Source organism: Callithrix jacchus, chromosome 15, assembly GCF_049354715.1.
Source record: "Callithrix jacchus isolate 240 chromosome 15, calJac240_pri, whole genome shotgun sequence".
Lineage (NCBI taxonomy): Eukaryota > Metazoa > Chordata > Mammalia > Primates > Cebidae > Callithrix > Callithrix jacchus.
In genome coordinates, this window is record NC_133516.1 from 56,598,651 (window position 1) to 56,624,193 (window position 25,543).

At 35.4% G+C, this 25,543-nt stretch overlaps 1 long non-coding RNA gene across 10 annotated transcripts in view; it reads left to right on the top strand.

Moving 5' to 3' along the window:
• The window catches only part of LOC144579437 (uncharacterized), a 329,449-nt gene that overhangs the window by 38,717 nt on the left and 265,189 nt on the right, over nt 1–25,543 (top strand). For 4 of the 10 annotated variants that reach the window (XR_013526930.1, XR_013526928.1, XR_013526927.1 and 1 more), the window contains exons 1-3: nt 12,036–12,096; nt 20,179–20,313; nt 22,385–23,462. This is a non-coding gene — a long non-coding RNA (uncharacterized LOC144579437). Of the gene's footprint in view, nt 1–12,035; nt 12,097–20,178; nt 20,314–22,384; nt 25,515–25,543 lie in introns of those variants that run through there. The other 6 variants (XR_013526923.1, XR_013526924.1, XR_013526922.1 and 3 more) reach the window with 4 other exon arrangements.

Sequence of the window (25,543 nt, forward strand, 5' to 3'; positions counted from 1 at the left end):
GGTCTATCAGGCATGGCTGGAAGGAAGTGCTGTGAGGATATCATTGTTACCTGATGTATTAGCCAGGGTTCTCCAGAGGTACAGACCTAATGGAATTATATAGTATATTATATATATACACATATGTATTTATGTATTATATAATTCCACTGTATATATTATATATATAATTCCACTATATATATTATATATATAATTCCACCATATACATTATGTATATAATTCCACTCTATATATTATATATAATTCCATTATATATTGTATATAATATATATAAATTTTATATAACAGAATGATATATAATATATATGGAATTATATATTATATATAAATATATATAAATTACATATATAATACATACTTCCATATATATTATATATAATATATATAATTGCATTCTATATAATATATATAAATCCATATATAATATATAATATATAATTTCATTATGTATATATTTTATATATATAATTTCATTTTGTGTGTATATATATATATAATATATATACATATATAAAGGAGAGTTTATTAAGTATCACCTCAAGGATCACAAGATCCCACAGTAGGCCATCTGCAGGCTGAGGAGCAAGGACAGCAGTCTGATTTTCAAAACTGAAGAACTTGGAGTCCGATGTTTGACTGCAGAAAGCATCCAGCGCAGGAGAAAGATGTAGGCTGGGAGCCTAGACTTGTCTCTCTTTTCACATTTTTTGGCCTGCCTATATTCTAGCTGTACTTGCAGCTGGTTAGATTATACCTACTCAGATTAAGGATGGGTCTGCCTTCCCAGCTCACTTCACTCAAATGTTGATCTCCTTTGTCAGCAAACGCAGACACACCCAGCATCAATACCTTGTATCCTTTAATCCAATCAAGTTGAAACCAAGTATTGACCGTCACACCTCGTTTTTTTCTTTTTGTTTTTCAAATCTGCTAAGTCATTGTGTGAATCATGTCGTCATAATCAACAGGCTTCCATTCTCTCAGATGTAAGTCTTTTCAAAAAGAGATATTGTGGTTTTCTCATCAGCTTGACAAGGTTTTCGGATTCACATTAGCCCAGTGGGAGTTTGCCTAGTAATAGGTAACATTTGAACTGCGGGACTTTGTTGAAATGCCTACTACAGAAGCTTTGTCTTTCAGACTGTTATGACTTTCCTTACTATAGTTTTTGGATTTCTAATAGTTATCCAATAATTCTAAATTGACTTTAAGTCCAGAACTAGACAGAAACAGTCAACAAAGGCTAGACCAATAGTAAAATGTACTATAATATTTCAGAAATATCATGTGCCATTTGTTCATCCCACTATTCTGATTCTAAAAATTATGACCCTGTGTTTTTGCATTTTCTATATTATAAATGTGTTTATAATTTTAATGAGAATCAGAAGCTATTTCTTGACTGCTAAAATGGTCAATATGTTTGTTTCACCACAATGTTGTCTGTAAGATTCTGAATACGCTTTGGATTCCAACTTCTGGGAGTCAAATTTCAGCTGTTACTTAAGCTCCCTAAATATTTGTTCTGACATCAGAAAAGAATGGGCACAAATTTATTGGCATTAAATGATTAACTGAGACAGTGAATGAAAAGGAGAAATGTGGTGGATATTATTTTCCTACTTAAATTTTATCCCATGCTTCAAGATAATCATTTCTCCATTTTTAATATATGAATTCTTAATAATTTCTACTTTGTAAGTGGCATAGATGTGTAAAGTAACAATCTGTATCAGGTCAAAAAGTTTATAATTTTAGAAGAATATCAGTGATTGAGTTGATGTGCCATTTTCTCTATTTTTTGCTTTATTCTGTTATATTCTTTAAACTTCCTTTGCAGTACATTTAACTTTTTAAAATTTTATTTTAAATTGAGGATTCTCCTGTTTTGGAGCTTTGCAGCTGGTAAAGTGATAGCAGAACATATCAGATTCTGTTTACTGGGACTTCCAAATTCTAAAAGCTGAGAAGATTAACCTTTTACCAAAGACAGTGTGCCCCAGAAATTGGTCAATACACCTCTTTGTTTTTCACTTAAAGGTCAGGGCTCTGAAATATTTCTTTCTCTAAGCACCTGCCAAAAGCCAATGGAAAAAAAGAGGACATAAAAACAGGTGGTTGACTTGTATTTATGTTCTTAAAGACTTTGATAGTTTTTTGAAAAGTGTCTTCCTCTTCATAAAGATTGACAGAGAAGAAAGCACTAACTGCTGGACATTGGAGGCCCATACAAAAGGCTTTCTTGCCTTTTTGTAATACTGTTTCTTTCTTGTGAGGAGTTATATAATCTATGCGTCACTATTAAACGTGGTATAGCTTTTACTTTCATACATTTGTGAAAAATGAAGTGAGGCCTGATGGCTTACAAAAGCAACCTAAATTATTTTATGAGATGGTATGATAAATTTTGCTCATGGAAGAGAGGGAGTAAAACCACATTCAGTCACCCCAATGATCTGTCTTATATAACTCATCTTTATTCTTTCTCTTTTTACTATGGAAAAAAGAGGGTTTTCAGAGATATGAAACATTGATTTGTTTATTATGTGATATTAATAAAAAGGATCAATAGTTATAACCAAAGATGTGAATAATAACTAAAATTTAATATTTCATTGCTTTCAAAGCTTCCTTAAATGCACACTGTAATTGGATATACTCTGCAAAACTGTAAGGATTATGTGGTATATATTCTTTTATTTTGTAGATAAGAATACAAATTCTAAGAAAGGTTAAGTGTTTTATCTAAAGTGACCCAGAGAGTCAGTGGCTGACTTGGGAACGGAATTTCATTGTTTTTATTTCTTACCCAATTTTCTGTCTGTTTTACCACACTGTCACTCAGACACTTAATGTGAGATCTTTTTGGATGAATTAAAAGTAAATTCTAAGAAATAGTTTTCAAATGTGTAACAATTATTAGCTGATGAAAATATTGACAAGCCACAATCCTTTTTTTTGTTTAAACTTTTAGAAGGGGATTTTCACTACACTGAACTAATAGAAATCATATTTAAGTTCGTAGGACTGTGATTACATTTATGTTTCCAAGAGTATGTGAGCTACACACAAAACAATTTTCCATCTTTTAAGTCTGGCTAATCCACTTGAAGCTAGGCAAAAGTCACATATCATCTCAGCTGCTGTGATCACATATAAACCACCTCTGCTAATCTCTTCAGAGGAGATTTTCCTTTGCACACACAGATTGCACAGCATGGGACTTACAGTTAGTACCTTGCAAAGTTTCCCAAGTTCATTTATAATTCTGCTTTTATCCTAAAACTATAGCATGTAAGTTCTCCTCCAAACAATTCCAGGCCCTTTTACAGCTGTTGCTCGTTTTCTCCATACCTTTTTAAATAGTTGATGAAGTTGAGGATACAGTCATTACAGGAAGGAGTGACTGGGATTCCTGTTGTTTATTTCCATATGGAAATAGAAAACTACCCTGATATTTGACACATAGAATTTCCAGGGTGAATCTGAATGAACTGGTTATTGGGTTTTCTTAGCTTGGTAAGATAAATAAGTAAATAAATCTCTCTTGTGTCTCTGAATGCAATATCCGTTTTAGACAGGCATGTGAAAATCTTAGCTTCTAAGATATAATGAATGGCATTATAAATAAGTTTGAGTGGTTGGGAAAAATATAAGCTCATTTAAAACAATTGGGAAGAAACATGAATTGGGAATCTGAAAGAAGTCTGCAAATCCCAGCTTGATACACTTCATCTTAAACAATTTACATAAATTGTAGAACAAAATAAATAGGTTCAGTCAGTGAATTCAAGGATATTAATAAAATCTTTTTTTGCCATAAGGTTTGTAATGATTTTCTGTAAATATGTGACTTAATTTCTGAATTAAGTCAGGAAGTTTACTGTCATACCTTGTGTGTTATAACTTTGGAAAAGTTTATTTTTTAAAAGCACCGTTATGATTCAGTGAAACACATCCCACCTAACTCACTCCGATTCAGATGGTAACTCGGTGGAGCATGCTATCATTGACAGGGTGATCACATATCCCTTTGTTGTTATTTGACAAAAATTATAGGATTCTAATTTCAACTTAGTGCTTCTGCTGAGAATTGATACTTGAAATGCTGAAAAATGAAACAGAAGCTCAGTGAACATTCTTCCTATAGAATCTAATATTATACCACCACAATCTTTTATTTCTCTTAATAAATTTATTCAGAGAAAAAATTTGCAAGGTAGGTATCTTGGGAAAAATTCATATAAATATTAAGGATCTTGAACTGGAAAAATCACGTATTCTCATTAAAAAACATTGTATATCTTAAAAATTACAACTTGGTGAAAGAAAGGATGGTAATTTTTCCCAATCACAATTATTGATTGTAATATTTAAAAACATATTCCCTTCCTCCCTTCCTTCTTTCCTTCCTTCTTCCCTCCCTCCCTTCCTTCCTCCCTTCATTCTCTAACAAGAAGTTAAGTGAAGTCCCTAACTTGGCAAAAAAAGAAAAAAAGGAAGAGGAAGAAGAAAAAAGAAACAATAAATAACAATGATCTCACAATGTTATATTCTTAATCCATCTTCACAATTACCAGATTTTAGATATAGAATGAGGTATATCAGAAATGCAGATGTTCTGAATCATTACATACGTAAGTGACAGAGAATTACTACTTTTCTTGAAACAAGGACTTTGGACGTTGTGAGAGAAAAAAATTGCAGAATTGCAGTTTGAGTTTCAATCACTCCACTGCTTGTTTCCTTGTGGTTTTGCACTGGAATAAAAGAATGGAGGTGATATCTTCTGAAGCTCCCTCTAGTTCTGTAATGGTTTTGATTTTCAAATAAGAACTGAAACCGAAGATACAGGTCTTGCTTTCAACAGGTGTTTTGTAACAAGTGTCACAATGATTTTCCTTCCCTATCCATTCTCCTTGTTATCCACACTTACCCTCCTCTTTCTCCAGGGGCAAAAGTAGCAAAATAAATAACTTTGCTACTCTTCACCATCCTCTCACTGTAAATTGTTATCCATTTCAGCAAATAGCTCATTGGAAAGTGAGATTACTTCCTGCAAAAAATGTAGAAGGGAGTGATTTCAAAACTCAGTTGTCACTTCCTTAAGCTGAAACAATGGAAATAGTCTCTTTAATTAGTTATCTTTTTTAGGGACATAGCATGTATCACTAGTTATTTGTGTTTGTGTGTCTGTGTGAGGGAAATGATCCATTGATAGAATAGGAATGCCTCTTGAGTATTTCACATATTATGCCCTTAGAAACCAGCTCAGGGGCCAGGCGCAGTGGCTCAAGCCTGTAATCCCAGCACTTTGGGAGGCTGAGGTGGGTGGATCACTAGGTCAAGAGATCGAGACCATCCTGGTCAACATGGTGAAACCCCGTCTCTACTAAAAATACAAAAAATTAGCTGGGCATGGTGGCGCGTGCCTGTAATCCCAGCTACTCAGGAGGCTGAGGCAGGAGAATTGCCTGAACCCAGGAGGCGGAGGTTGCGGTGAGCCGAGATCTCCCATTGCACTCCAGCCTGGGTAACAAGAGCGAAACTCCGTCTCAAAAAAAAAAAAAAAAAAAAAAAAAAAAAGAGAAAACCAGCTCAGGTTAGCTGAGTCACACCGCCAAGGAGAAAAGCCAAATAACAGTGGACTAGTGGCATATGTTTTGTTTCAGTTCTTAGTTCACTAGCTGATAATTCTCTGGAGGCAGATAACTAATCTCTTGACTTTGAGTGCATTTCTCTGGCTGCATCCCCACACATCTGTATTCTAAACTTCAAGCTCCATTAGTATGTAGAATACTAGGTAGAGCCCTGATGAAGGTTTATTTGGCACAGAAATCATCCTGTTATGCACAAGTGCATAAAATTAAAATAATAAGTTCTAGTTGATTTCATGCTTCCATAGCTTAATGGTCTCTAATGCTACCAGTAGATCCATTATACATATTTTTATACAGAAAAGATGTGGGGAAAGAAAATGTCAGCTTTTGAATAAACCTGTGTCCAAATATACTCTAAAATGAAATTGAAAAGAAAATTGGAAATATGAATTTTAAAAGGATTTACTACTTTCTCTTCTCTGAGTAATTTGATACCATGGTATTCATAATGATCAATGAAGTACTAAGGACAATTTTGTGCTCATCTCTACACCAACATGACATCTCCTGTTTTTCCTTTAAGTGCAGTGAAATGTAATTAGCCAACAGCTTGGGGCTTGATTAAAATGTCACATTTTATAAATTTATGGTCATCTTCTGTACCTTCCTGAAAGTGAAAGACTTAAACTTTGACTAGACCTACATGCCAGGGAAAGGTATTTATTCATTAAGGAAAAGGGAAATGTACTCCTGGCAGGTGTTCAGGAGTTTCTATCCATTTCCTTATATTGTGCATGTAAAGAGCTTATACAAATTAAAAGTGTATTATCACCATTAATTTATTCAAAAACAAAAGCTATAAAACTCACCCTCCCAATTATTGAGAATTAATAATAATAAAACTAATGATAATATTAGAGTCTGATTTTTTTTATTGCTTTGAATCTCCTATTAAACTAGAGATGGCATAGTAGATTGAGTTATTGGGCCAATTTTGTAGCCTATTCTGAATCCTTATTTATTGCCATGAAACTGCAATTCTTTTAAAAACAAAGAGTATACTTTCTACTTCTTGACCTTTAGCTACATCATGGGACTCACTTTGGCTAGTGGAGTGTGGTGAAGTAACAGTGGCCACATCTAGGACTTAAGGGGATTTGCACATGACCATTGGTTCCTCTGTAATTAAATGAAAAGATCTTTCCCCAAAAAATAATTGCCACTTTGCTTGGAACAGATTTAAGTCAAGCTCTGCCAGACCTACATGTTGCAGAGTCACTCAGAGGATCTTCCTTAGATCAGCCACCTACCAACCAGCAGACCCACAGATGTGAAGAATCATTGTCCATCATTACCACTTAGAGTCCCTGGTTATAGGTTAGGCAACAATACTTAACTGGTATAGAAATATAGAGAAATAATATTTAGAATAAGTAAATAGCACTGTTCATAAATAAATCTATGACTCAACACAGCAAGCAAATTACTCACTTTTGGAGTAATTTAGCAGACTTTATTTTTAAAGTAATATATTTTAAAACATAGGGATGCTTAGAGCAGAAATTCCCTGCATCAAATAATTTTTTTAAGAAGCAAGCACTCATCAGATATTAGTTGTTTTCTTGGTTGAGAAATACAGAAGCTTATTAATTTAATGCAGAATAACTTCATGTTGTTATTCTACCTGTATTATATTATATCATTCAAGTGTCTCATTTGAAGACAATGGAATATAGTCTTAATTAAGCACTAAGGGATTCATTGAGGGGCTAAAATAATGTGTGGAATCATTGGGAAGGCTGCAAAAACAAACTATTTTGAGCTTCTAGGAACGATTCTCAAAACTCATTTCAGTACTGGGCCCAAGGTGGCTTAAGCATGAGCCCCGACCAAGAAGTGACTGCCCCTGCTGCCAACGCCACAACAATCCAGCCTGGGCTGGAATCACACGAGTAACACTTTTGTCTTCTTTCTGGCTAACTCAGTTTTGAATCAGTCTCCCTATGGTGCATTTGGTCAATAGAATATAGAGCTAGAAGGAGGTCAGTAAGCATTTGTGACTTAGATAGAGTTAATACAGGTAGATGTTATTCTACCTGTATTATATTATATCATTCAAGTGTCTTCAAATGAGACACTTGAGTAATATAATATAATACAGGTAGAAAAACATCATGAAGTTATTCTGCATTAAATTAATAAGCTTCTGTATTTCTCAACCAAGAAAACAACTAAGTCACATAGATGACTGGAGTGTCTACAACAATGTAGGCACTGGGGAGACAACCGCTAACAGAACAGAAAGCCCTGTCCTCAAGAACTTTACATTCTAGAAAGGGAAATAAATACATAAAAAATATAAGGTGTTGGATGATGATACATTGTCCAGGACAATAAAGGCAGGAATGAGTAGGCAGTGCTGTGGGTAATGGTGTGTACCCCAAATATTTTGGTCAGAGAAAGCCTCACTTTAAAAGTGACAGCCCAGCAAAGTCTCAAAGGAAGGGAGTGAGTGAGTGAGTTATGCAAACATTTGTAGGAATAGCATTTCAGAAAGAGAAAACAGCACATTCACAGGCCCTGTGGGAGTAGAGGAGAGCAGACCTGAGTTTCTAGGGAACAGCAAAGAAACCATTGTAAACTAAAAAGAGGGGAAGATTAGAATACAAGGGCCCCAGAGAAGTAACAGAGGGACAGATTGTGTGGGACACGATAAGGACCTTATCCTTTACCCTGAGTGAAATGGGAGGACATTGGAGGATTGGACAAAATGAGCAAATTGAATTGCCATTTGTTTCTCACTTTTTGAAAAAAAGAAGGTGCGATTCACATAATATAAATTAACTGTTTTAAAAAGGGAACAATTCAGTGGCCTTTAGGACATTCACAAAGTCATACAGTGATCACTTGTATCAAGTTCCAAAATATTTCATTACCTCTTGAAAATACTCTGTCCCAATTAAGCAGTCATTCCCATCTCCCCTCCTCCCAGGTCCTGGAAAACATGGATTTGCTTTTTGTCTGTCTGGATTTATTTATTCTTGTTAATTAATATAAATACAATCATACAACATGTGACCTTTTGAATCTGACTTCTTTCATTATTCAAAGTTCATTCACACTGTGGCATGTATTATATATTAGTACTTCATTCCTGTTATGGTGAATAACATTCCATAGTATATATCTACCACATTTCTTATCCAGCCATCATTGACCCACTTATCAGTTGTTTTCACCTTTAAGCTCTTGGGAGTAACACTGAGGTTCTTCATAGTCCGACTATATTCATCTGTACCATTTGTGCATCAGTAGTGGTTTCAGTATCAGTTTTCAATTATTTTGTGTTTACACCTAAGAGTGAAATTGCTGGGTCATGCGTTAATTCTATACTTAATTCTTTGAAGAACCACCAAATCACTTTCTACAGTGGCTGCATCGTGTTACTTCCCTGCCATCAGTTTCTTCACATCTTTGCCAACACCTATTATAGTCTGTCTTTTTATTTATTATAGTCATCCTATTGGATGTGGAGTGGTATAGTATTTTCTTGCTATTTTTCAAAACAAAATTACTCTGGCTGCTATGTTGAGAATAGTCTGCATGAGGGTAAGGATGAAAGCTATAGTAATTGGAAGAGTATATATCATTTTGGTAATAACTACTTTGGTAGAATAGAAAATGAATTTGTGTTGTCTGTTAAAGAGATCTAGGAATGTACTGAATGAAAAACTACAGACCTAGAGTTTTCCACGCAGGGAAAATCATGTAGGTTGTGTTGAAAGGAAGAAAAAAAAGTGAAAGTAGTAACATCTTCACAAAATGGTCACGGGATTGTCACAGATTGAACGAAGTTCAAAACTCTCTCTACCAATGCCTTATAATAAAATTTTTTAATTGTTTTCCCTTGTCACTATGTATCATTATTATTCAGACAACAGTTTTTATTTATGAAATATCATAGATTTGATACCATTACTGAAGTTCATTCCTTGACTTCAGTGTTCATTCCTTGACTCCAGGCCACTGTTACAATTTTTATTTGTATCACTGTTTCAGAGACTTATTTTGCAGATGATGTGTCTTAGATTGGATTCCTCTAGGGTAGAATTTGAGATAAGAATTTAAGTGCCAGTAAAGTCCTGGGAGGTGATCCTGAGAAATGCGGAAAGAGGATTGTAGAAGTGTGAAAAAGAAGGAAAGTGAAGGCAGCCAAGAAAGTGTGTGTCGCACATGAGTTACCACTATGAGTAAATGGAGCTTAATGCCTCTGCGGAAACTCTCAGAGACAGAATAAAATACATGGCTTCGAGTTATCTCACCTGGTGGGCAAGGGATTTATACACTAACTTATCTGTTTGTATACCACATCTCATGAGTTATCGTTTGAGGGATGATCCCAGTGGGCCTTATTTCTCCAACACTTTTGGCCTGTGAGTCATGTGGCAAAATAGGTTCCGGTGGCAAGAAAATGGGGTCTTTAGGCAAGCAATGTGAGGGCTCTTAGCTGAAAGGGTAGATTCTGACTTGATAAGGGCCAGGGAATATAGAGGGGCACAGAAAGCATGTGCTTGCAGAAATATTTTAGCAATATAATGTATCCTTTGTTTGTGGTCATGTGCTTTCCATACACTAAAGATATTATATAAATATAAATTTAAGTATAAATATATAAATTCCTGCTTGCCAATCATCATCAGCAGATATCAGGCACTATATGTATTCTCGTTAAATGCAAATCTAATTTATACACTGTTAGGAAGATTAATGCAGAAAATCCAGATCTCATTGTTAGAAGAAGAAGCAATGATCTCTGATGAACAGCCACCTGCCACACTTCATTTAGATTTTGAGAAACTATTTATTGTGAAGAGAGAGAATACTCTTGAATGCATATTTATAAAGATTTTTCCCATTATCTGAAAGACAGAAGCAGGGATGTGCAAAATGAAGAATGGAGTCAGAGTCAAGTTTGAGTGTATTGGAAGAATTAGGAAACAAGGAAATTCATGTTGGCTTACTTAATCCCAGGTGTGAAGATGGAAAGTAGGAATAGCAAAGATTGATTACACAAGGTTTCTGTGATTTCCATAAGTTTGGAATTATTTGGGCTCTAGGGCCTGGAAAGTAACAAGATTTTGAACTTTAAGGGTCATTTCAACCGCATCAGCCCTAAAACTTTACCTGCTATCTCTATCTATCATGTAGATTCATAATCGGTGCTCCATGAAGCCCTTGAAATTATGTGCAAAATGTGTGTCTGTTTCTCCATGTGTGTGTGTGCATGTGTGTGTATCTGTCTTTGATAGGGTCTATTACTTTTATCATACTCACAGAAGGGCTGTGGACACCAAGAAAGAATGAATTCGAACTCTTTTAAAACTTTAGAGAATTTATTCACACTTGGGATATAGAAGGGAAATGTCTTTCAATAACTTACTAAGCAAAATATGCCAAATGATGAGGTACAGAGAAAGAAAGAGAGAGACTGCGGAGTGTGTCAGACTGAGAATTTGGGCCAAGAGGAGGAGAGAACAGGTGATTAATTTCCACCTGGCAGCTTACCTCAGAATAACATTCCTGGAATCTCATTTATTCATTTGTCAGCAAATTAAATGTCAGCAAATTGGGCCAACATATTCAGAAGTTACTATGTGTGAGGATTGTTCCACAGGTAGGGTATGCAATGCCAGAATCATTAGCCATATGTAGCTACTGGGCACTTGAAATGTGGCCAGTGCCATGTATAGAAGTGATAATATTTTCAAGATTTATAATACTTTATTACATATAATAAATATATTTTTACATAAGTTTTACCTTTTGCCATTTTCTGTTTTAATGAAACTTCTAGAAAACTTTAAATCACCTATGTGCTTCGTTGTATTTATATTGGACAATACGCTTCTAGATACCAGCAAAGACTCTTTGCTTATGGGTTTTAAAAATACAGTGGAAAAAAGCAGACAGTCAACAATAAGCATCCTAAGTGAACTCTATGGTAGCTAGAAGGTGATGAATAGTATGGGAAAATGGAGAAATAGAGCAGGAGAAGGAAATGAGGTATGATGGGATGGTAGAAGGCATTTTTCAATGTGAGGGCAATGACAGGTTGCTTTAAGAAATTTGAAGTTTTGAACAAAGTCTCATGCAGGTTTGGAGGTTTGCAGGCCGTGAGAACAAGTGAAAAACCCTTAATGTGAAAGCTTGACTGACTTGATTGAGGAGCAACAAAGAGAGTTCAGGGGCTGGAGAAGAGTGGACTAAAGTCAGGGAGGCAAAGGCTGTTGGAGATTTGACAGATCATTTGGTGCTTACAGAATTAGACACTGAGTGGGTGAAATGGGAATCCAGTGGAGGTTTTTTAGAGAAGGAATGGCCCAAATTTGACTTCGATTTTAAGAAGATTGTCCTGACTGGTGTATTGTAGCCAGATTACAGAGAGGCAAAGATGGAAGCAGGAGATCAGCTTGCAGGCTGCTGGAGTAATCAGGTAGGAAACAAAGTTGACTCAGCTCAAGGGAGTGTGATATTGATACTGAGAAAGGGTTAGATCTCAAAACCATACAACTCACCAGGAAAATACCTCCAAAGCTTCAGGCTTAGGACAAACCAGAGACCTGAAGTTACTAGCAGGTTTTGCTGCCAAAATAATATAGGGTTTATTTCCTGGTCTGCTTACGTACAGATTTGAGCTCTGTTCCTTTTATCCCCACACAAGCTTTGAGTTATTTATATGTCACTTAAACAAGCTCAAGCCTTTCTCTGGAAAACAATTATCTGTAGGAGTCAGGAGCTTTGCATATTTGATGATCGGATATGCATTTCCTGTTCGGCATCTTTCTGGATATTCTATTTTCTACTAAATCTCAGATGGATGGTAATAAATGTTTGTTCAGCAGCAGCTGGTCCCAGATTGTTATCCTGTTGCGAACATATTTTATTTATTCGTCTTCATTTTTTTAACCTCTCTTGGTAGCCTTTCTTTTTCTCAAGGCTTTATACGTAAAGTAAAAATGTGTGCTGCTTAATCTGTTCACTTTCCAGTTTCTCTTACTGAATTAAGTGCAATTGTATATATAAAAAAGGCCTCATGCAACCTGCTGTGCATTGTTGCTGATTTAAATATGAACATGAAAATAAAAATCTTCCAACGTTACATAATGCTAGGGCAAATACTCCTCTTCTTAAAGTGTCTTTGTGGAGGAATCTTTAATGGTGACTTTGTACTGAATGAGTATGTTGCTTTCAAAAGAATTAATCTAGTGTTAGATGTGAAAGGGGTAGGGGAAAAATGAAAGGAAGAACTCATCTCCGTAAAGTATACTACAGCATCGATGCTCTTCTTATCATAAGTGAAATGAATTCTTTTTTAAAAAGTGGACTGTAGTGTTCTGTTTATACTCATTGCAATTGGGTGGCAAGCTTCATCTTATAATCATATCCAGATCACTTTTAGGTAGGATTTACTACCAAAAACCCTAACAGAAGTTATTTATTCTTATACCTATATATATTTACTAATTGTTTTTTCTAATTGAATTTATGTAAACTTAGTGTGAGTCAATTGTTCAAATCCATTATGAAACACCACCAAACAAACTAATAAATAAGAAGAAGCTGCTCTTGACTTCTGACCTCTTGCCTTTAAAGGAAGAATTGAATAGTTGGTAAGGCTATGGTTTCTGGTGACAAACAGATTTAAATTCTACTGACCCCAACCCTCTGACTTAATAACTTTGGAACCTTAATCAAGATATTCAATATTTCTGAGGCTCAGTTTTCTTAATTGCAGAAATAGAAAACCTAACCTTAGAGTATTGCCTTGAGCCTAAAGGGAAATACTGTTTGTGCATTAGCTTTCAACGACTGCATAACAAATTACCATCAACTTAATGTCTTAACTCAACACCTATTTTATTATTCCACAGTACTTCGGCTGTAAATTCAGATAGGCTCAACTGGGGCCTCTGTTGAGAGTATCCTGAGGTTGAAATGGAAGGTGTCAGGGGTCAGCCTACCTAGGCTCCTAACCGAAAGTTCTGGGGGCTCAGAACATTGCAGTGCATAACTGCCTCCACTGAAGGATGTTTCCAGGCTCATTCAGGTTGTCACTTGAGTTTGGTTCCCTGTAGGTTTGGACTGAGGTCCTCATTTCCCTGCTGGCTCTCATCCAGAGGACATTTTCAGCTCCTAAAGGCCACCTTCATTTCCTGGCTTGTGTCCCTGTTCATCTTCAAAGCTAGTAATAGCATATTGAATCCCTCTTGTGCTTAGAATTTTCCAACTTCCCAGGCCGGGCGCAGTGGCTCACGCCTGTAATCCCAGCACTTTGGGAGGCTGAGGTGGGTGGATCACGAGGTCAAGAGATCGAGACCATCCTGGTCAACATGGTGAAACCCCTCTACTAAAAAAAATACAAAAAATTAGCTGGGCACGGTGGCACGTGCCTGTAATCCCAGCTACTCAGGAGGCTGAGGCAGGAGAATTGCCTGAACCCAGGAGGCGGAGGTTGCGGTGAGCCGAGATCTCGCCATTGCACTCCAGCCTGGGTAACAAGAGCGAAACTCCGTCTCAAAAAAAAAAAAAAAAAAAAAAGAATTTTTCAGCTTCCCTTCACAGATTCTCCCTGATGTCCTGTTTAATTTGTACTTGTTAGAGCGCATGTGATTATATTGGACTCACCTGGATAATCCAGGATGCTATCACTATTTTAAAATCAACTAATTATTAACCATCATTACATTTAGCAAGTACATGAAGGCGGCACAGGGGCAAAGGTCATGAACCAAGATTCTGCTTACCTTAATTTGCAAAGTAATTAGCACACACTGCTTGCAACAGAGTCAATGCTGAATGTTAGTTGTTTACGGCAGCAAGGAGGACAATAATCCCATGATGTGTAAGTCTGTACATTCAAATGAATGTGATATTCTGATGGAAATTCCAAGGCATATTACTAGGATGGTATTTGAGATGTTTTATTATGAAGTAGAGTGATATCAGAGAATTTCAATACAACTTTATTCAACAGAAACTGAGTAACAAAAATCAGAGAAGAGCTGTTAATCCTTACACCTCTTCTGAGGTTTACAGGGGCTGGGAACCTAGTGGTTTGATAATTAGACAGCTTTCTCCTCACAGTTAAGGGAACCTGCATTTCTAAAGGGTTCCACATGAATGAGTAAATGTGACCGGAGACATTGATGACATTGGTGACAGCAATTTAACTGGTTACAGTAAAAAAAGATAGGGGATTTCTGGAAAAGCACAGTTGTCTCACTCAATAGAAAAGAACACCCTAAGGACACTTGTCAAAGAGAGCTAAAAATGGACGCTTTATCCAGGGTGAAAAGAAGCAAGATTAAGTGTAGTGTGTACATGTAATCTAGAATGCTTAATTGGGTGTTTAGTAATGTTTGTAATGCTAAAAACACAATAACTTGAAAGAAAATTAAACAAAAACACCAAAAGGAAAAGTCATGATATGGGAGATGCTGTTGTCGCCCTGTCCACATCCCTTCATCATGCCCTATTCCACTAGACCTGGGTTTTTCAACCTTCGCACTGTTGACATACTGGGCAGGATAGGTATTTGTTGTGGGAGCCCTGTCATGCATACTGCAGGACATTTAGCATCATCCCTGGTCTCTACCCACTAGATACTAGTAGCACAATACCCCTGCCCCCACCACCCTCCACTTATAGAAGCCAGCAAGGTCTCCAGACATTGCCAAACATTCACTGAGAACAAAATTGCCCCTGTTGGAGAACAACATGCTAGGCCAATGATCTACACACAAATGCGTATCAGAATCACCTGGATGGCTTGTTAAAACACAGCGTTGAAGTCCCCATTATAAGTCAAAAGTGCTGCTTGAGAATTGCATTTCCAATAAATTATCAAGTGATATTTACACTGCTTGTCCAGGGACCATACTTCAAGAACCATTGCTGCAGACACCAAAAGTTTCCTTTAACAAACATCTGTCACTTTCCTTGAGGGTTTTCTCCGGTCACATGTATGACCACCCCCCCATCAACTAGGAATGAAATGCCAGGGAATAAATGCCCTCCGGAGTAATTGTCAGCAATGAAGGAAGGGATTGGTGAATGAATACTTCATATCCCTCACCTCTCAGGTGATACAAAAGGGAGGCACATTCTTCATAGCACTCCAACCTCAAGGTTTCTGACAAGATCAAGCTCCCATGGCATGTAGCAATCATCTATTCATTCATTAACCTCTGCTGGCTTCTTTACTTCTCTGTCTCATTTTCTCTGTTTTCAACTGGTGCTTATTGGGAGTAACTCCAAAATGCACTCAAATCCTTACTGCATGGTCAGCTGCTGGGCGACGCCAAAGTAAAGCATACATTATAAATATAATTTCAAGCTGATACGGTTTGGCTCTGTTTACCCACCCAAATCTCATCACGAATTGTAATCCCACATGTCCAGGGAGGTACCTACTGATTGGATCATGGGGGCAGTTTTTTCCATGCTGTTCTCAAGACAGTGAGAGAGTTCTCATGGGAGCAGTGGTTTTAAGTGTGGCACTTCCTTGCTCTTTTTCTCTCTCTGTCCTGACACCATGTAAGACATGCCTTCCTTCCTCTTTGCCTTTTGCAATGATTGTAAGTTTCCTGAGACCACTTCAGCCACGCGGAACCATGATCAATTAAACCTCCTTTCTTTGTAAATTACCCAATCTCAAGTAGTCACTTTATAGCAGTGTGAGAATGAACATATACGCTAGATTTTACTTTTTAATTTTCATTTATATTTTTGCAGACATAGAGTCTTGTTATGTTCCCCAGACTGCTCTTGAACACCTGGCCTCAAGTGATCCTACCACTTCAGCATCTGTAGTAGCTTTGGGACTATAGGTGTGAGCCACTAAACCTGGCCTAGGTTTCATTTTATTTATTTTATTTTATTTTTTGAGACAGAGTCTCACACTGTCACCTGGGCTGGAGGGCAGTGGCGAGATCTGGGCTCACTGCAACCTCCACCTCCCAGGTTCAAGTGATTTTCCTGCCTCAGCCTCCCTAGTAGCTGAGATTAGAGGCACCTGCCACCATACCCAGGTAATTTTTTGTATTTTTAGTGGAGACAGGGTTTTGCCATGTTATCCAGGCTGGTCTTGAACTCCTGACCTCATGATTCACCTGCCTTAGCCTCCCAAAGTGCTGGGATTATAGACATGAGCCAATGTGCCTGGCCTATTTTCAATTTTTAAAGAGCTGTTTATTTTAAACCCCCTAGTTCAGTTTTTTTTTTTTTTTTTTTTTTTTTTTTTTTTTTTTAACGAGCATCGAATTTGCCTCCTTTGCCATAAAATATTGGTAGTCTGGAGATACTCTTAGTTGTCAAAAGTGTGACTGGGAGGTGATGCTGGCATCTAGAAACCAGTGGGGCTACTAAACATCCTACAATGTACAGGACAGCCCCTACGACAAAGGCTTGCCTGGTCCTCAATTTCATTAGTGCTAAGATTGAGAAACTGAGGTCCAAGGAAAAAAAAAGAAGAAACTAATTTCCAATGAAGATGCATACTCCAAAGTATGCAAGTGTCCTCTCTGAAATTAAAAGCTTGAGGTTCAAGTTCAGAGACTGATAAATTGTGGCCATTCATCTACTTCAAAAATAGTAGGCATATTCATGTCATGTTATTTTTTTTCCTTTCCTGTGAACTAGTATTCCTAGATTTATTTCCTAGAATAGTATTCCTAGATTTACTTCCATAAGATCTTTGAACTCTTTAAAAGAAACAAAGGAGCTTTCTCAAAACAAATGTTCAGTTTGCAATGGATCATCAGAGTTGTTCTAAAGAAATACCAAATTAACTTTTGACATAAGATTGATTTATTGAATTGCCATTATACAGCTGGAAGTTGTTATATTTGGATAGCTGGTTTTAGATTTTCTCATCTGTTTATGTTGTATGATTCAAACAGGTTTCTGGATACCTAACACATAAGGCATTTTTGTTAGTGTAATGTTTTGAAATGTTGAATGCTAACAAAAATGTTCAATCGATGCAAGAAAATTAAACTTGATAAATGTGTAATAAAAGATAATTGAAGACAAAAGAATCACTGCATAGCACCAAGCCCTTCTTTTTAAAATACAGTATTTGAGATAAGTAAACTAGCTCATGGGTCACTGGTTTGAAAAAGGAAAGAAAATATGGAAAGAACAAGAGAAGCTCAATTTAAATATTTCTCTATAATAGTAATTTCTCAAAAAAATCAAATATAAGTTGGCCACCTTAATTTTTGAACTTCGTAGTGTATTATTTTCAGAAGTTCAACTTTCACAGTGTCTTAATAATGATTTTAGGTTTGAATAATTTTTAATACCATTTATTTCTCAGAAATCTGCAATCAGTTATTGAAAGTGTAAAATTCAGTTTAGTTTTCCTCCTTTTACATGAAAAAGCCTGAAATACAACTGGTAATTAGCTATGAATGAGTTTCTTTTGCAACTATTTTACAAAGAAAACTTCTTATTGACATGGGGTTGCAGACGGAAATAAGTCATTTTATGTCATTATACCTGATTTGGCCGAATTCTTGCCTATAAAATCCAGTTATAAAACAGTCACTACTTTTGAAAGCATAGATTATTTTTGAAAGATTTTGAAAGATTATTTTAAAATATTATTTTTCTATAAAAATATATTAATGTGTGTGTAAAAGAAAATTAGAGAATAAGAGACTGAAAATAGAGAAAGAGAGGAGAGAGAGATGATGGATAAGAGAGGTGGTTAGGGGTATCTAATTAGAAATAGTTTTAAGGGAATGAATTTTTATCAGTTAAATTGTTAATTTTTTCCTATGGAAGATATTATCTCTTAGCTGTAGAGTGAAGAGCTTCTACTGAATATCATCCAGGTGCTATTAAATAACATTAAATAAGGCCCTCATTTACTAACTGAAGAGATTAAATAAAAAGATACTCTGTGTAAAGTAAGCCAATAGCTATTACATGTCCATATTTTGTTGTGATTTGTTTATTAGAACAAAAGTGTTCAATATTTATAAAGTTTTGAGATTTCCGTCTCTAGAAGGGGAATAAAAAACTAGGATTCTCAGAGACAAAGAAAAGAAAACCCTCTACATATTATAACTTGGGCATCATGTCTCATTTTTTTATGATTCTGAATAAGACAGTAAAGCATCCCAAGCTATATTGGGTGGGCTTTTCTCCAAGTCCACCCAAAATAGGAAGATGATTGTCATATTTACAGTTTTAGATAAACTATAATACAAAGTGATTTAAGAGTGATCATATATCTAACTTAGAGATGCATAGTTAATGAATGGAACACATCATGAGACTTAAATTCCTTTTGGGAGCACAAAATAATTAGAATACAAATCACACTAAAAAGAATTTTATATTTACATGTCACCAGATGAGGTCAGTTCATAGACTTAGCCCTTTTTTTAATTTTTAATTTTTTTTTTGAGGCAGAGTTTCACTCTATCACCCAGGCTGGAGTACAGTGGTGCAATATCGGCTCACTGCAGACTCTGCCTCCCAGGTTCGAGCAATTCTCTGCCTCAGCCTCCCAAGAAGCTGGGATTACAGGCACCCACCACCATACCTGGCTCTTTTTGTATTTTTAGTAGAGACGGGGTTTCACCCTCTTGGCCAGGCTGGTCTTGAACTCCTGAGCTCGTGATCCATTTGTCTCTACATCCCAAAGTCCTGGGACAACAAGTGTGAGCCACTGCACCCGGCTGGCTTTGGCCATCTTAATGCAGTTTATTATCTCTTGATGCCTACTTTAAAAATCAGAATAGCTGTTTCTGTCTGGAGTACTCAGATCAAAACAAATGAAAACATTTGCCGCATTTGAAAAACCACTCCTCTAATGAATGCTGGGAATTCTAGTGACCTAAAGGAAAGATCAGTTAGAATCCTTAGATTAAGCACGAGCTTTGTCTTGCAACAGCTATGTTACCCAAGGCAAATCAGCCAACTACTCAGAGAAAGAGTAGTCCAATGTGGAAAATGATGTGTTAACTTAATTTACCATAGGTTACCCTGTTGAACAGAATGATCAGATTCTGTACTCCTCAGAGTGGGAAAACACATGCAGTGAGGTGTGCTACTTCAGCAAGAATGCACTAGACAGTATTACACTGCTTGCAAGAGTGACTGTACATTGGTAAGCATTCAAACTCTGTCAGGAAATGGAGAAGCACTAACTGTTTAAGGAAATGTTTTGAATATTGTGAAGAAGGGTATAAATGCACGGTGCTGTTGTTGTTTTGAGTATTGTTATCTGCTGTAAGCTGCCATTAGTGGATCAGAATTGCATGGTGAGGCAAAGGTCCAGCTGAACACTGTTTGACTTGATTTAGTGAGGACAAATTCAATAGAGTGAAAGTCTAATATGAGGAAGTGGAAACAAGTACATACCCACTCAGAATTCAATTTAAAAATTAGATATAGTTATTGTTGACTTACTCATTTGTGGAATGATATTTAATGTAGCAGGAACCATTTTGGAAATATATCTGGATTGGCTCAGAATTATTTTTATTTTTTTCCTTTGAAGATGCAGTAAGACAAAGGATGATGAAGAATGAAGGGACGGGGGATGAAAAGGGCAAGGTGGAAATTCAGGTGATTGTGAAGTCAATGGCGATGAATGAAAAAACAAGAATATGCTTTAAACTAGGATTCATCATAGGTCAGTTTCTTCAATCTCTAATCGTCCAGTCTAGCAGTGGTTTTATTTGAAGGGAATCCAGATGCATTCAAGTAAATGTGATTGTCCAACAAATTGGATACAATGAGATTCAATGAGAATTGTTTTTTTTATATTACCATCATCTATATGAAAAAATAATACAAATATCCATGGCTCTTTCAGAACTGAGTAGTCAGAGGATTATAAAACATTCTGTGCTGCTTTACTTTTATGTCTTGTGCTTTACTTGTTTTAGGCTGCACTAGGAGTAAAATTTTTGATACCTCAAGCGAAATTTCTGATGCTATTGTTTAATGAGTGGGACAAGAATATTGGAATGAAAGTATAACACATTCTTTTTACTTCTAAAGCATGAGACTCATTTTCAATATAAAGGATAAAGCCAGGAACACTTCTGGCTACTAGATATCATGTATTTATTTTTATACCAGTCCAGCAGCTACAGGGCAAAAACGAGAGTGAGGAAAAAAGGGAGAAGCCAAATAATATAACTGTATTTCATTTTCAATTCTCTGTTTTGGGGAAGAGAGGAAAAGGGTATTAGTCAGTGTTCAGATTGTAGTTTTTTTTTTTAAACATATATACAAAAAAAAAAATCCCAACATCCTGCTGATTGATAAAGTGAATAAGGTTAGAATGAAAAGTAGGAAATATTTTTCAATCACACCATTTTCTTTTAAAACAAAGCCAACCTTTAAGGGACACTGAGGCCTTAGCCTGTGTGTTCAGGGCATAACAACAGAATAGAGTAATATTAATTTGAAGATGAGGATGTTCATACTCCTTAGAACTGGGCATATCTTTTCCTTCTTCTCTTTTACAACTGTCACATAAAGCTGAATTTTAAACAGTTGTAAACAAAGCATTTGAACCTATGAGAGAAAAATTATAGAGACAAAACCAAAATCCACAAGAGTCAAATCTGTTACGGTATAATGTGGATCAAGAAATTGTTTAGATAAACCCCAAAAGATATATAACATTTAATTTGACAGCTTTTCCAAGAAAACAACCTCATTGATTTAGGTTTTAGTATGCTAACCCAATTCTGGAAAATTCAGGCCATGAGTATTTAGTTGAACTGAAAGAAAGTTAACTGCTGTTCTAATTTTAAAGGGTATTGCAAAGGTTAGTGGTATGTTTTTATGAGCATAACATGCACAATTACAGCAGGGATGATTGGTCAGAGTGGATTATATTTTACACATAATTACTCTAGACATGTGTTGGAGCCACTTAGTAGAGGAGAATGTGGCTGGTTTTGCTAATACTTGATTCAGCTTTGGCATATTCATTTTTAAAAAGAATTTGCCTTTGACTTTTCATAGTACAGCAGTTTTTGTAATAATATTGGGTAAATAAATATCTTCCAAAGCTATATGTTATCTTAAGTAATGTATGTCATTATTGATTTTTTTCCAGTAGTAAGAAAGTTGATAGTTGGAATGGTATGTAGTTGCCATAGTAACATGCACAAGTCCATTTCTCTTGAAGTGGAAGCACACAATTAATCTGTTTTTAAACCTATTTTACTATGAGAATGTCCACAGAATGCAGTAACAGAGATCTGTAGTCCTGATAATTTTTGTCATTTTTTAACTGCAACTGTCTAAATAATCTTTTCAGATTAAAAAATGTTAATTAGTAGAATTATTTTAAACTTAAGAATAAACACATTTTCTGTAAAAAAAACAAAGCTTCCAAAATATTCAGAGTCCTTCACATTATTTTACATTTTATGGATTTCATTAATGTTCTACACAAATTTTAAATATATGAGTCTTTTATTACTTTTACATTATGCATTTATTTAAAATGAAAATAACATTTAACTTAAGGTGGCAAATGTAACATGGCTCCAGAATATATTAACATATTTTATTTTTATATCATGTATTATTCGGCTTAAATTTGCATGTGCATATGTCTCTATTTCTGAGTTAATGTGTAGTTTTCTCTCACAAAACTACTCACAGTATTCATCAATTAATGTTAAATGAGGTTTTTAATGTTTTTGATAAGCTGATTTTAATCTATATTTCTAAAACAGGGTCACAAAATTAAATGGCTATATGAGTTAGCCAGGCAATGAAAATCAGTGAAATGGTCCAGATGGAAGACGACAATGAGGAATGTGGCCTGGAAATCAGATGGCCAGAAGAGAGGTGGCAGCTCCACCTTGAACCCCTGTGAGCACTGATGTATGCAATGTGCATCCAAACATTTCCTGATTTTTAAGAGAAGTCAGAATTTTGAATGTCAATATAAAATCTGTTTGCATATAAATCCAGGAAACCAAGGCAATCGAATTTTTGAAAAATGCAGCAGGAAGGGTCATAATCATCTGCAGTTTTCATCTGGATCACCAGCTGTCATTCTGCATATCCTACTTACCTCAAGGGGCAACTTCAGTCTTGAAAATAGAACATCATAAGATGTTGGTGCCACTTGATCCAACTGGAAAATACCAGCATTTACATTTTTATTTTACAGATGCAGAAAGCAATATTTGACTGGCTGTCACTCACATTATGAATCAGAAGCAACCTTAAAAGAATGAATCCCTTCTTGCTATTTAAAAATATAATCTTGGATCTAATGATTGAAATTACATGTTTGAATCATTGAGGAATAATGAAATACTTTGGACTTGAGCTAAGTGGGTAAATGATTGAATGATGCAAGGGAACTTTGGTTGTGGAGCCTGTGTAAAGAGAGAGGACAGGGGATGTCCAGTAACACTATTGTTACTTCAGATTCTACGTTATGCATTGAAATAATCATGGTCCCATGGTTGTATTTAGTAAGTCACTTCAGAATGCAACGGTTTTGAAATAAGAAGCTCTGGAAATGCCAGGCTAGAACTTTGTTGTGGCCACTAGGTATAGGGGACAGGAAGGAAGGAAAAGAAGAGAAAGAGTGGAGGGAACACCACATGTGGCACAGTTCTGAAGTCCCTATGCTGGCCCTTGGGTGGAGGTGGCATCTACCACCACTAACTATTTTTGGCTCTTCTGTTTCCTCTCATTTTTATAAAACCAGCCTGATATATTACTTCATATCAGAGTTATGAAAAAAGATCTTTGGAATCCCAACCTTCGAAGCTCTACCCTCCCTTTACTCTAAAGGTCAGTCAAGGGAGTACATAGAGATTTCTGACAAAATATTAATAGAATGTGAATTGTGGCTAGAGTGGGATTAATTAAGCCATATGATAGAGCTTCACTAAATTTCTTAAGGTCAGGAGTGAGGCCTTTGTTAAAGAAAATATTTTAAAGTAGCCTCAGTAGTGTATTAGAAAATGTGATAAATTTGGAGGTTGTGGTCATAAATTTGACTTGGAGCTCTGCCATTTTTTACCAACTGGGTGACATACAGCAAGTCACATAGCTTCTTGTGCTCTTTTATAACTATATATCTTCAGATGCATATGTCATGAGTTTTTTGTGATTGTTTCTAAAATATATTTTTTCTTTTATGAAAATAAATATATACTTATTAAGAATAGATAACTTCATTATCTAATCTGAACTATTGTATTGGAATGACTACTACAAAGAACAATGCCATGTTCAGATGCTTTAAAGGAATTTCATGTAAAAATATATAAATCTAGCAGAGAAATGAACTCACAATAAAACTCATTCTACAATAAATAAATCATATGATATTATGTCAGACAATGTATTATTGAAGTGGTCGAATAAAACAAAATAACTTCTAAAATAGTTAATATTCTTTAACAATTTTACACCATATATCCATAAACAGAAGCTGTACTTCTTACAAAAAGCATAACTTAAAAAATTCTAAATTTGAAATAAGTTTAAATTTACAAAAGGAAAACAAAGAAGTTGCAAACATAGTATGTAGATTTCCCATATACACTTTACTTCTCCAAACGTTGTCTCACACAGACACAGTACAATTTATCAAAATCAGATCATTGTGATTTATCCAATACTATTAACGGATTTTTCAGATTCTACTCACAATGTTCTAATTGTCCCACTCATATTCTCTTTCTAGTCCAGTATCCAATTAAGGATCTTATATTGTTATAAGTTTCATGTCTCCTTAGGCACATACAATAAAAATAAGTTCTTAATCTTTCTTTGTCTTTATGTCACTCTATCTTTCAAGAGTACTGGCCAGTTATTGTTTAGAATTTCTCTCTATTTGGCTTTGATTGAGAATTGTTATGATTTGATTGAGGTATTGCTGGCCAGAATATCCCAGATGTGAATGTTGTGTCTTTTCTGGCACATCATATTAGGAGGTACATGAAGTCAACATGCCTCATTTATGGTTACTTTAACTGTGATCTCTTGGTTAAGGGAACTTTTATTTTTAACCAACTAAAATAAATAAAAATTATCAACATTTCAGTCTTCTTTTAAAAAATTTTGGAAGTACATATAACTCCTAATTAGGTGCTATCTGAAATTGAGCCTAATATAAAGTATAATAATTGACCCTCACTAGACAGGGGATTCTAATAAAGTATCATTATACATTTTGGTATGCTTATTTAAAGTTAATAATAGTATAAAGTAAAAACATTAATTTTTTCTATACTTTGATGTTTTTATTATTTATATGGAAATAAAAAATAGTCTTAGCTACATTATGGAGAAATCTAAATTTAATTTATAAAGTTTAATAAGGCTCTAGTAAAAGAATATTGTGACATATGAGAATTATTTGCACAGAAATTTTCTTTGTCAATTCTGCTTTTTAAGATTGTTTCAGAGCTGTGATATCCATTTCACTATTAACGTGGCTTATGACTAGCAATTTCTTAGGTGTTCTGTAACACATCTATAAAGTTTAAGTGACATTTTCTTCTATCTTCTTTGATTCTAGTAGCATCTCTGATGACTTTCTCCAAATCATAAAGCAGGCTTTCAGACATTTTCAGGACATTGATACAATGCCCCCTAAAGGTGTTTCCTGTGTTTTTGATTTGCAGCTGCTTCATAGACTCCTAAGGGCTATGTCCCATTTCCCCAGCGAAAGTATCTCCTCATCTTGCAGTTGGAGAGATGTTACTTATTATATTTAGAGATAAAAACAGTAAAACACGTGTTTGTCTTTAAAAGAAAGCATTCACAGCTCATTTTAATGCCTGGCCTTTCAAGACAAGAAATGAAATAAACCATTTTTCTATAACCACTGAATTTCCACATTGGTAAAGTCTTTTCTCTAT